Below are 11,721 nucleotides of genomic sequence, written 5' to 3' on the forward strand. Positions count from 1 at the left end.
AGGTTCAATCATTCCTTGTCAAATCATGCATATGCATCGCATACCGCATCTCGCATATCATACCATGTTCATGTGTGGTTTATTTACTATGTTGTGTGCTTCTTTCCGGTGTTTGCTTCTTCGGGTTGGTTCCGGTAACGTCGCGTTTGTGAGGACCAGTTCGTCTATGTCCGTTTGTCTTCTTCATCGACTCGTTCTTCTTCCTTGCGGGATTTCAGGCAAGATGACCATACCCTCGAAATCACTTCTATCTTTGCTTGCTAGTTGCTTGCTCTTTTGCTATGCCTATGCTGCGATACGGACCACTTGCTTATCATGCCTCCCATATTGTTGAACCAAGCCTCTAACCCACCTTGTTCTAGCAAACCATTGTTTGGCTATGTTACCGCTTTGCTCAGCCCCTCTTTTAGCGTTGTTAGTTGCAGGTGAAGATTGAAGTTTGTTCCTTGTTGGAACATGGAGATGTTGTTCCTTATTGGAACATGTTTACTTGTTGGGATATCACACTATCTCTTATTTAATTAATGCATCTATATACTTGGTAAAGGGTGGAAGGCTCGGCCTTATGCCTGGTGTTTTGTTCCACTCTTGCGGCCCTAGTCTCCGTCATATCGGTGTTATGTTCCCGGATTTTGCATTCCTTACACGGTTGGGTAATAATGGGAACCCCTTGACAGTTCTCCTTGAATAAAACTCCTCCAGCAATGCCCAACCTTGGTTTTACCATTTGCACTAACAACCTACCACCTTCCCTTGGGTTCTGCAGACTCAAGGGTCATCTTTATTCTACCCCCCCCCCCCGGGCTAGTGCTCCTCTGAGTGTTGGTCCGAACTGAGCTGCCTGCGGGGCCACCTCGGGGAATCTTGAGGGTTGGTTTTACTCGTAGCTAGTCCCATCTGAGTGTGCCCTGAGAAAGAGATATGTGCAGCTCCTATCGGGATTTGTCGGCACATTCGGGCGGTGTTGCTGGATTTGTTTTAACTTGTCGAAGTGTCTTGTAGAACTGGGATACTGAGTCTAATCGGAACGTCTCGGGAGGAGTCTATTCCTTCGTTGACCGTGAGAGCTTGTGATGGGCTAAGTTGGGACACCCCTGCAGGGATTTGAACTTCCGAAAGCCATGCCCGCGGTTATGGGCAGATGGGAATTTGTTAATGTCCGGTTGTAGAAAACCTGAAGTTGACCTTAATTAAAATATATCAACCACGTGTGTAACCGTGATGGTCTCTTTCCGGTGGAGTCCGGGAAGTGAACACGGTGTTGGAGTAATGTTTGACGTAGGTTGTTCTAGGATCACTTCTTGATCATAGTTTCTCGATCGTGCTTTGCCTTCTCTTCTCGCTCTCTTTTGCGAATATGTTAGCCACCATATATGCTAGTCGCTTGCTGCAGCTCCACCTCATACTTTTACCTTTCCCATAAGCTTAAATAGTCTTGATCGCGAGGGTGCGAGATTGCTGAGTCCCCGTGGCTCACAGATACTTCCAAAACCAGCTTGCAGGTGTCGATGAGTCCGTGCAGATGACGCAACCAAGCTCAGGAGGAGCTCGATGAAGATCTTGTCCTTTGTGTTGTTTCATTCTAGTTGGTCAGTAGTGGATCCCAGTTGGGGTCGATCGGGGGCCTTTGTCGCTTTTGGGGTTCTTCTTTTATTATTGGTTCCGTAGTCGGACCTTGATTGTACTTGGATGATATAATGCTTTATTCTTGTAATTGTGTGAAGTGGCGATTGTAAGCCAACTATGTATCTCTTTCCCTTACGTATTACATGGGTTGTGTGAAGATTACCTCACTTGCGACATTGCTTTCAATGCGGTTATGCCTCTAAGTCGTGCTTCGACACGTGGGAGATATAGCCGCATCGAGGGCGTTACAAGTTGGTATGAGAGCCTTCCCCGACCTTAGGATCCCCATTGCTTGATCGTTATTAGCGGCCGAGTTGTGTCTAGAAAAATGTTTTGAGTCATTTAGGAATTATATATTGGAGAGTTTAGGAATCCTTTTTACTTCCCAGTCTCCTCATCGCTCTGGTAAGGCATCCTGACGTAGAGTTTTGACTCTTCTCTTCTCAAATTTCACTAAAAAAAATTTAGGATCACGCGGGTATCTTGGAATCGTTCCGATGGTTTTATGACAAGAACATTGTCTTGGTGCTTCCTATCAGGGGTTTTGTGGAAGTGTCCCGGGAAGTTGAGCTCTGAGGTGTTGTCGTCATAATTTTATCATTGCAGTTCTGGAATACCTGAGTTTAGTACGCCGACATCGAAAATCTCTTTTATGCAGTTCGTTGGTGAGATAACCTCGACGCCACCCAGTACTGGGGCGGGAGTTCGGGAGTATTGCCATAACTCGTATAACGGATGCTTTTCGAAGGTGGAGGTAGACGATTTCCGAAGGTTTCTTGGTTATGTGTTGAAGGATGGATACAGCTGGATGTAGGATTTGTTAGTTTGGGTGAGATATTATGCTTCCCCTGTATCCCCAACACCTGATTGCATAACCGGAAAATTTCGGGAGTTTATAAGTGGGAATTCAAGTAGCTCTTAGGATATCTTTCCGACAGATGTATGATTTGAAAATGGGGTTCGACGTCTAGTGGTCCGCCTATCCACGGTCGGTTTTACAGTGGTCTCGTTGTGTCTTAAAGAGTCCTTGGCTATGCCGACTCGGGGACGCTTCGTATGTCATGTGCACTGCCTTGTACATGATGGTGTTGTACGATCGAGCCCGTGTAGGCCCCACAACAAAAACTACGGACGAAATCTCTATCATATGTTTGTTCCGGCTTATTCTGCAAGCCAATCCTTTGTTTTTGTTTTTGAGTTGTGGTATTCGAGTTGCTTCAATGTCAAGTGTTGATTCCATACTTTCCCTAAGCGGTGTTCTCATATCTCTATGCGAATACTAATCCTTCTCGATCATCGAGATTTTCACGTCAATCCTTTTTCAAACGGCGTGTTTCTCTTCAAGCGGATCCGTTCATTTTCAATATCCGCAAGATTCAATCTCAGCTTTCTCAACGGTGTTTGTTTCATCTGTCCCAAGTTGTCTTTGTTTTCCCCACCCTCCCAACCCTTTTTCCTTCAAGGATTCAGATTTCTTATTCAACTACCATGCTATTGATGTGAAGCTTCTCCATTCCTTTTTCGTCAATATTCTTATCCAGTGATTCGCAAGAAGATGCTATTGAAGCATCAAGTTCGTCTCTCGTCACTAATTTTCTTCTCCGGTGGTTTAAAGTCAAGCTTTGTTGATCTTACCCCTTTCCTCATTTCAATGCCTTCTCATACCGGTGTACCTCATAACAATTCACTTCCCACTATTCATTTGTTCTGGCGTGCTCAAAGCTTTCTCAAAAGGCTCGTCTTGTCATTCAAGATCCGTTCAACCTATTTCGAGGTTGTTTATCTCATTCAAGCCATTTAATTCAACCGGTGCATTCTCTCTTTTAAACCCATCAACGGTGTTTCTTTTGAGTGGGCCCTAACCCACAGGCCTTGTTCCCAGGAACTTACCTGACTTTTCTTATTTTCCCGGAGTTACTCCCAAAATTCTTTTCGAAGTTTGACGTAACAATGAACTGTCATCAGTCAAATGTTCTTTCTCCAAGATCTTTCAAATTCTTTTCATCATTGGCTCAACCTCTTCGTTTTGATTCTTCCGGAGTGCCTAAATGAGTCATGATGGTATTTCTCGTCGTCATTCTCAGTTGGAAGACCGAAGAATAGTTTTACCTCCATATCTTATCCGTTCTCTCAGAGATTAGTGATTCTAGTTCGAGCCCATCCTCTCATATTTGTTTTTGATTGTCAGAATTCTTATCACCTATCCAGAGAAATTCAAGATTCTGTTCAGTTTGATTATCCGGAGTCCATCAATTCAGGTTTATTCATTCTCAGTTTGCAGTTATCATTCTCCGATCTTACCGGTGCATCATTCAAGTGATCTCCAATTGATCCATGATCTATTATTTTCACTTTTATCTAAATTCTCTCAAGCATCTCATTCATTTTCTAATTCTTCCCAATGTCTTCCTTATCTTTTCTTTGTTCATTTTAATTCTTACGGTGGTTCGTGCAAGATTCTTCTTCCTTCGTGTATCATATAAATTCATTCGTGTTCTCAATCCTACTGGTGGTCCATTAAGTTTGCACTATATCTATCTAAATCCTTTCTACGAGAATAAGTCATATGCGATCCGTTGCTTGTCATCAATCTAAATTGGTAAAGGATACGCATAATGTAATTCTTATTCTTGTTTCATCCAAGTGATTAATTCCCTATTCCGGAGGCTCATCAAATTCTTGATCTCAATTGTGTCATCTTCTCTTTTTCCCGGAGTCCAAGCTCTTGCAATTATATTATCACGGAGATTCATCTAAATCTTTACAAGGATTCACCTTGTGTTTTCAACTTATTTTTCCTTCCGTTTGATCATCCTTTTGTTACCGGAGTTCTTCAAGGAGGCTCTACATGGTGGTTCACCAAGGATTTAATTCCTTCTTGAAGTGTTCATCGAGATTGTTTTCAGAGGAGCTCAAGTATTCTTTATCTTGCATTTTAAAGTGCAATTCTTTCAACCGTATCATTGGAGCTGGTATTATGTCATTCTTGATAATTTGAGTTCATGTTTTCATGTTTCACAAGTTATCAAGTATGAGATATTTTAAATCCATCAACCTCTTCGTTGGAATTATCTTGGGTTATATTTCACCAAAAGCCTTCCCTGAGGATTGTTGCTACTTATGGTACTTATATACGATCCAAGTTCTTCGTTTATCCTCCTGGTGAAATAAGTTTCTCGTCAATTTGTTCATATCAATCCAATTCTTTTCCCGTGTGTGGCAGGTGATTACTGTTGGGTAACGTAGTAATTTCAAAAAAATTCCTACGCACACACAAGATCATGGTGATGCATAGCAACGAGAGGGGAGAGTGTGATCTATGTACCCTTGCAGATCGACAACGGAAGCGTTAGCACAACGTGGTTGATGTAGTCGTGCGTCTTCACGGCCCGACCGATCAAGCACCGAAACTACGGCACCTCTGAGTTCTAGCACACGTTCAGCTCGATGACGATCCCCGGACTCCGATCCAGCAAAGTGTCGGGGAAGAGTTCCGTCAGCACGACGGAATGGTGACGATCTTGATGTACTACCGTCGCAGGGCTTCGCCAAAGCACCGCTACAATATTATCGAGGACTATGGTGGAAGGGGGCACCGCACACGGCTAAGAATATGATCACGTGGATCAACTTGTTTCTCTAGGGGTGCCCTCTGCCTCCGTATATAAAGGATCAAAGGGGAGGTGCTGCCGGCCAGGAGAGGGCGCGCCAGGAGGAGTCCTACTCCCTCCAGGAGTAGGATTCCCCCCCTTTCCTAGTTGGGATAGGATTCGGGAGGGGGGAAAGAGGAGAGAGAGAAGGAAGGGGGGGCGCCGCCCCCCTCTCCTTGTCCTATTCGGACTAGGGGGGAGGGGCACGCGGCCTAGCCCTGGCCACCTCTCCTCTCTTCCACTAAGGCCCACTAAGGCCCATATACCTCCCGGGGGGTTCCGGTAACCTCCCGGTACTCCGGTAAAATCCCGATTTCACCCGGAACACTTCCGATATCCAAATATAGGCTTCCAATATATCAATCTTTATGTCTCGACCATTTCGAGACTCCTCGTCATGTCCTCGATCCCATCCGGGACTCCGAACTCCTTTGGTACATCAAAACTCATAAACTCATAATATAACTGTCATCGAAACCTTAAGCGTGCGGACCCTACGGGTTCGAGAACAATGTAGACATGACCGAGACACGTCTCCGGTCAATAACCAATTGAGGAACCTGGATGCTCATATTGGCTCCTACATATTCTACGAAGATCTTTATCGGTCAGACCGCATAACAACATACGTTGTTCCCTTTGTCATCGGTATGTTACTTGCCCGAGATTCGATCATCGGTATCTTAATACCTATTCAATCTCGTTACCGGCAAGTCTCTTTAGTCGTTCCGTAATACATCATCTCACAACTAACTCATTAGTTGCTATGCTTGTAAGGCTTATGTGATGTGTATTACCGAGAGGGCCCAGAGATACCTCTCCAACAATCGGAGTGACAAATCCTAATCTCGAAATACGCCAACCCAACATGTACCTTTGGAGACACCTGTAGAGCACCTTTATAATCACCCAGTTACGTTGTGACGTTTGGTAGCACACAAAGTGTTCCTCCGGAAAACGGGAGTTGCATAATCTCATAGTCATAGGAACATCTATAAGTCATGAAGAAAGCAATAGCAACATACTAAATGATCGGGTGCTAAGCTAATGGAATGGGTCATGTCAATCAGATCATTCACCTAGTGATGTGATCCCGTTAATCAAATAACAACTCTTTGTCCATGGTTAGGAAACATAACCATCTTTGATTAACGAGCTAGTCTAGTAGAGGCATACTAGTGACACTCTGTTTGTCTATGTATTCACACATGTATTATGTTTCCAGTTAATACAATTCTAGCATGAATAATAAACATTTATCATGATATAAGGAAATAAATAATAACTTTATTATTGCCTCTAGGGCATATTTCCTTCAGTCTCCCACTTGCACTAGAGTCAATAATCTAGATTATACAGTAATGATTCTAACACCCATGGAGCCTTGGTGCTGATCATGTTTTGCTCGTGGAAGAGGCTTAGTCAACGGGTCTGCTACATTCAGATCCGTATGTATTTTGCAAATCTCTATGTCTCCCACCTGGACTAGATCCCGGATGGAATTGAAGCGTCTCTTGATGTGCTTGGTTCTCTTGTGAAATCTGGATTCCTTTGCCAAGGCAATTGCACCAGTATTGTCACAAAAGATTTTCATTGCACCCGGTGCACTAGGTATGACACCTAGATCGGATATGAACTCCTTCATCCAGACTCCTTCATTTGTTGCTTCCGAAGCAGCTATGTATTCTGCTTCACATGTAGATCCCGCCACGATGCTTTGTTTAGAACTGCACCAACTGACAGCTCCACCGTTTAATGTAAATACGTATCCAGTTTGCGATTTAGAATCGTCCGGATCAGTGTCAAAGCTCGCATCGACGTAACCATTTACGATTAGCTCTTTGTCACCTCCATAAACAAGAAACATATCCTTAGTCCTTTTCAGGTATTTTAGGATGTTCTTGACCGTTGTCCAGTGATCCACTCCTGGATTACTTTGGTACCTCCCTGCTAGACTTATAGCAAGGCACACATCAGGTCTTGTACACAGCATTGCATACATGATAGAGCCTATGGCTGAAGCATAGGGAACATCTTTCATTTTCTCTCTATCTTCAGTAGTGGTCGGGCATTGAATCTGACTCAACTTCACACCTTGTAACACAGGCAAGAACCCTTTCTTTGCTTGATCCATTTTGAACTTCTTCAAAACTTTGTCAAGGTATGTGCTTTGTGAAAGTCCAATTAAGCATCTTGATCTATCTCTATAGATCTTAATGCCTAATATGTAAGCAGCTTCACCGAGGTCTTTCATTGAAAAACTCTTATTCAAGTATCCCTTTATGCTATCCAGAAATTCTATATCATTTCCAATTAGTAATATGTCATCCACATATAATATCAGAAATGCTACAGAGCTCCCACTCACTTTCTTGTAAATACAGGCTTCTCCAAAAGTCTGTATAAAACCAAATGCTTTGATCACACTATCAAAGCGTTTATTCCAACTCCGAGAGGCTTGCACCAGTCCATAAATGGATCGCTGGAGCTTGCACACTTTGTTAGCTCCCTTTGGATCGACAAAACCTTCTGGTTGCATCATATACAACTCTTCTTCCAGAAATCCATTCAGGAATGCAGTTTTGACATCCATCTGCCAAATTTCATAATCATAAAATGCGGCAATTGCTAACATGATTCAGACAGACTTAAGCATCGATACGGGTGAGAAGGTCTCATCGTAGTCAATCCCTTGAACTTGCCGAAAACCTTTTGCGACAAGTCGAGCTTTGTAGACAGTAATATTACCGTCAGCGTCCGTCTTCTTCTTGAAGATCCATTTATTCTCAATTGATTGCCGATCATTGGGCAAGTCAACCAAAGTCCATACTTTGTTCTCATACATGGATCCCATCTCAGATTTCATGGCTTCAAGCCATTTTGCGGAATCTGGGCTCACCATCGCTTCTTCATAGTTCGTAGGTTCATCATGATCTAGTAGCATGACTTCCAGAACAGGATTACCGTACCACCCTGGCACGGATCTCACTTTGGTTGATCTACGAGGTTCAGTAGTATCTTGTTCTGAAGTTTCATGATCATTATCATTAGCTTCCTCACTAATTGGTGTAGGTGTCGCAGAAACAGATTTCTGTGATGTACTACTTTCCAATAAGGGAGTAGGTACAGTTACCTCGTCAAGTTCTACTTTCCTCCCACTCACTTGTTTCGAGAGAAACTCCTTCTCCAGAAAGTTTCCAAATTTAGCAACAAAAGTCTTGCCTTCGGATCTGTGATAGAAGGTGTATCCAATACTTTCCTTTGGATATCCTATGAAGACACATTTTTCCGATTTGGGTTCGAGCTTATCAGGTTGAAGCTTTTTCACATAAGCATCGCAGCCCCAAACTTTCAGAAATGACAACTTTGGTTTCTTGCCAAACCACAGTTCATAAGGCGTCGTCTCAACGGATTTTGATGGTGCCCTATTTAACGTGAATGCGGCCGTCTCTAGAGCGTATCCCCAAAACAATAGTGGTAAATCAGTAAGAGACATCATAGATCGTACCATATCTAGTAAAGTACGATTACGATGTTCGGACACACAATTACGCTGTGGTGTTCCGGGTGGCGTGAGTTGCGAAACTATTCCACATTGTTTCAAATGTACACCAAACTCGTAACTCAAATATTCTCCTCCACGATCAGATCGTAGGAATTTTATTTTCTTGTTACGATGATTTTCAACTTCACTCTGAAATTCTTTGAACTTTTCAAACGTTTCAGACTTGTGTTTCATTAAGTAGATATACCCATATCTGCTTAAGTCATCTGTGAAGGTGAGAAAATAATGATATCCACCACGAGCCTCAACATTCATTGGACCACATACATTTGTATGTATGATTTCTAACAAATCTGTTGCTCTCTCCATAGTACCGGAGAACGGTGTTTTTGTCATCTTACCCATAAGGCACCGTTCGCAAGTACCAAGTGATTCATAATCAAGTGGTTCCAAAAGCCCATCAGTATGGAGTTTCTTCATGCGCTTTATACCGATATGACCTAAACGGCAGTGCCACAAATAAGTTGCACTATCATTATCAACTCTGCATCTTTTGGTTTCAACACTATGAATATGTGTGTCACTACTATCGAGATTTAATAAGAATAGACCACTCTTTAAGGGTGCATAACCATAAAAGATATTACTCATGTAAATAGAACAACCATTATTCTCTGATTTAAATGAATAACTGTCTCGCATCAAACAAGATCCAGATATAATGTTCATGCTTAACGCTGGCACCAAATAACAATTATTTAGGTCTAATATTAATCCCGAAGGTAGATGTAGAGGTAGCGTGCCGACTGCGGTCACATCGACTTTGGAACCATTTCCCACGCGCATCGTCACCTCGTCCTTAGCCAATCTTCGCTTAATCCGTAGACCCTGTTTCGAGTTGCAAATATTAGCAACAGAACCAGTATCAAATACCCAGGTGCTACTGCGAGCATTAGTAAGGTACACATCAATAACATGTATATCACATATACCTTTGTTCACCTTGCCATCCTTCTTATCCGCCAAATACTTGAGGCAGTTCCGCTTCCAGTGACCAGTCTGCTTGCAGTAGAAGCACTCAGTTTCAGGCTTAGGTCCAGGTTTGGTTTTCTTCTCTTGAGCAGCAACTTGCTTGCTGTTCTTTTTGAAGTTCCCCTTCTTCTTCCCTTTGCCCTTTTTCTTGAAACTAGTGGTCTTGTTGACCATCAACACTTGATGCTCCTTCTTGATTTCTACCTCCGCAGCTTTCAGCATTGCGAAGAGCTCGGGAATAGTCTTATTCATCCCTTGCATATTATAGTTCATCACGAAGCTCTTGTAGCTTGGTGACAGTGATTGGAGAATTCTGTCAATGACGCAATCATCTGGAAGATTAACTCCCAATTGAATCAAGTGATTATTATACCCAGACATTTTGAGTATATGCTCACTGACAGAACTGTTCTCCTCCATCTTGCAGCTATAGAACTTATTGGAGACTTCATATCTCTCAATCCGGGCATTTGCTTGAAATATTAACTTCAACTCCTGGAACATCTCATATGCTCCATGACGTTCAAAACGTCGTTGAAGTCCCGATTCTAAGCCGTAAAGCATGGCACACTGGACTATCGAGTAGTCATCAGCTTTGCTCTGCCAGACGTTCATAACATCTGGTGTTGGTCCAGCAGCAGACCTGGCATCCAGCAGTGCTTCCAGGACGTAATTCTTCTGTGCAGCAATGAGGATAATCCTCAAGTTACGGACCCAGTCCGTGTAATTGCTACCATCATCTTTCAACTTTGCTTTCTCAAGGAACGCATTAAAATTCAACGGAACAACAGCACGGGCCATCTATCTACAATCAAACATGAATAAGCAAGATACTATCAGGTACTAAGTTCATGATAAATTTAGGTTCAATTAATCATATTACTTAAAGAACTCCCACTTAGATAGACATCCCTCTAATACTCTAAGTGATTACGTGATCCAAATCAACTAAACCATGTCCGATCTTCACGTGAGACGGAGTAGCTTCATTGGTGAACATCACTATGTTGATCATATCTGCTATATGATTCACGCTCGACCTTTCGGTGTCCGTGTTCCGAGGCCATATCTGTATATGCTTGGCTCATCAAGTATAACCTGAGTATTCTGCGTGTGCAACTGTTTTGCACCCGTTGTATTTGAACGTAGAGCCTATCACACCCGATCATCATGTGGTGTCTCAGCACGAAGAACTTTCACAACGGTGCATACTCAGGGAGAAAACTTCTTGATAATTAGTGAGAGATCATCTTATAATGCTACCGTCAATCAAAGCAAGATAAGATGCATAAAAGATAAACATCACATGCAATCAATATAAGTGATATGATATGGCCATCATCATCTTGTGCTTATGATCTCCATCTTCGAAGCACCGTCATGATCACCATTGTCACCGGCGCGACACCTTGATCTCCATCGTAGCATCGTTGTCGTCTCGCCAATCTTATGCTTCCACGACTATCGCTACCGCTTAGTGATAAAGTAAAGCATTACAGCGCGATTGCATTGCATACAATAAAGTGACAACCATATGGCTCCTGCTAGTTGCCGATAACTCGGTTACAAAACATGATCATCTCATACAATAAAATTTAGCATCATGTCTTGACCATATCACATCACAACATGCCCTGCAAAAACAAGTTAGACGTCCTCTACTTTGTTGTTGCAAGTTTTACGTGGCTGCTACGGGCTTAAGCAAGAACCAATCTTACCTACGCATCAAAACCACAATGATAGTTTGTCAAGTTGGTGCTGTTTTAACCTTCTCAAGGACCGGGCGTAGCCACACTCGGTTCAACTAAAGTTGGAGAAACTGTCACCCGCTAGCCACCTTTGTGCAAAGCACGTCGGGAGAACCGGTCTCGCGTAAGCGCACGCGTAATGTCGGTCCGGGCCACTTCG

The sequence above is a fragment of the Triticum aestivum genome, chromosome 7A (genome assembly GCF_018294505.1).
Source record: "Triticum aestivum cultivar Chinese Spring chromosome 7A, IWGSC CS RefSeq v2.1, whole genome shotgun sequence".
Classification (NCBI taxonomy): domain Eukaryota; kingdom Viridiplantae; phylum Streptophyta; class Magnoliopsida; order Poales; family Poaceae; genus Triticum; species Triticum aestivum.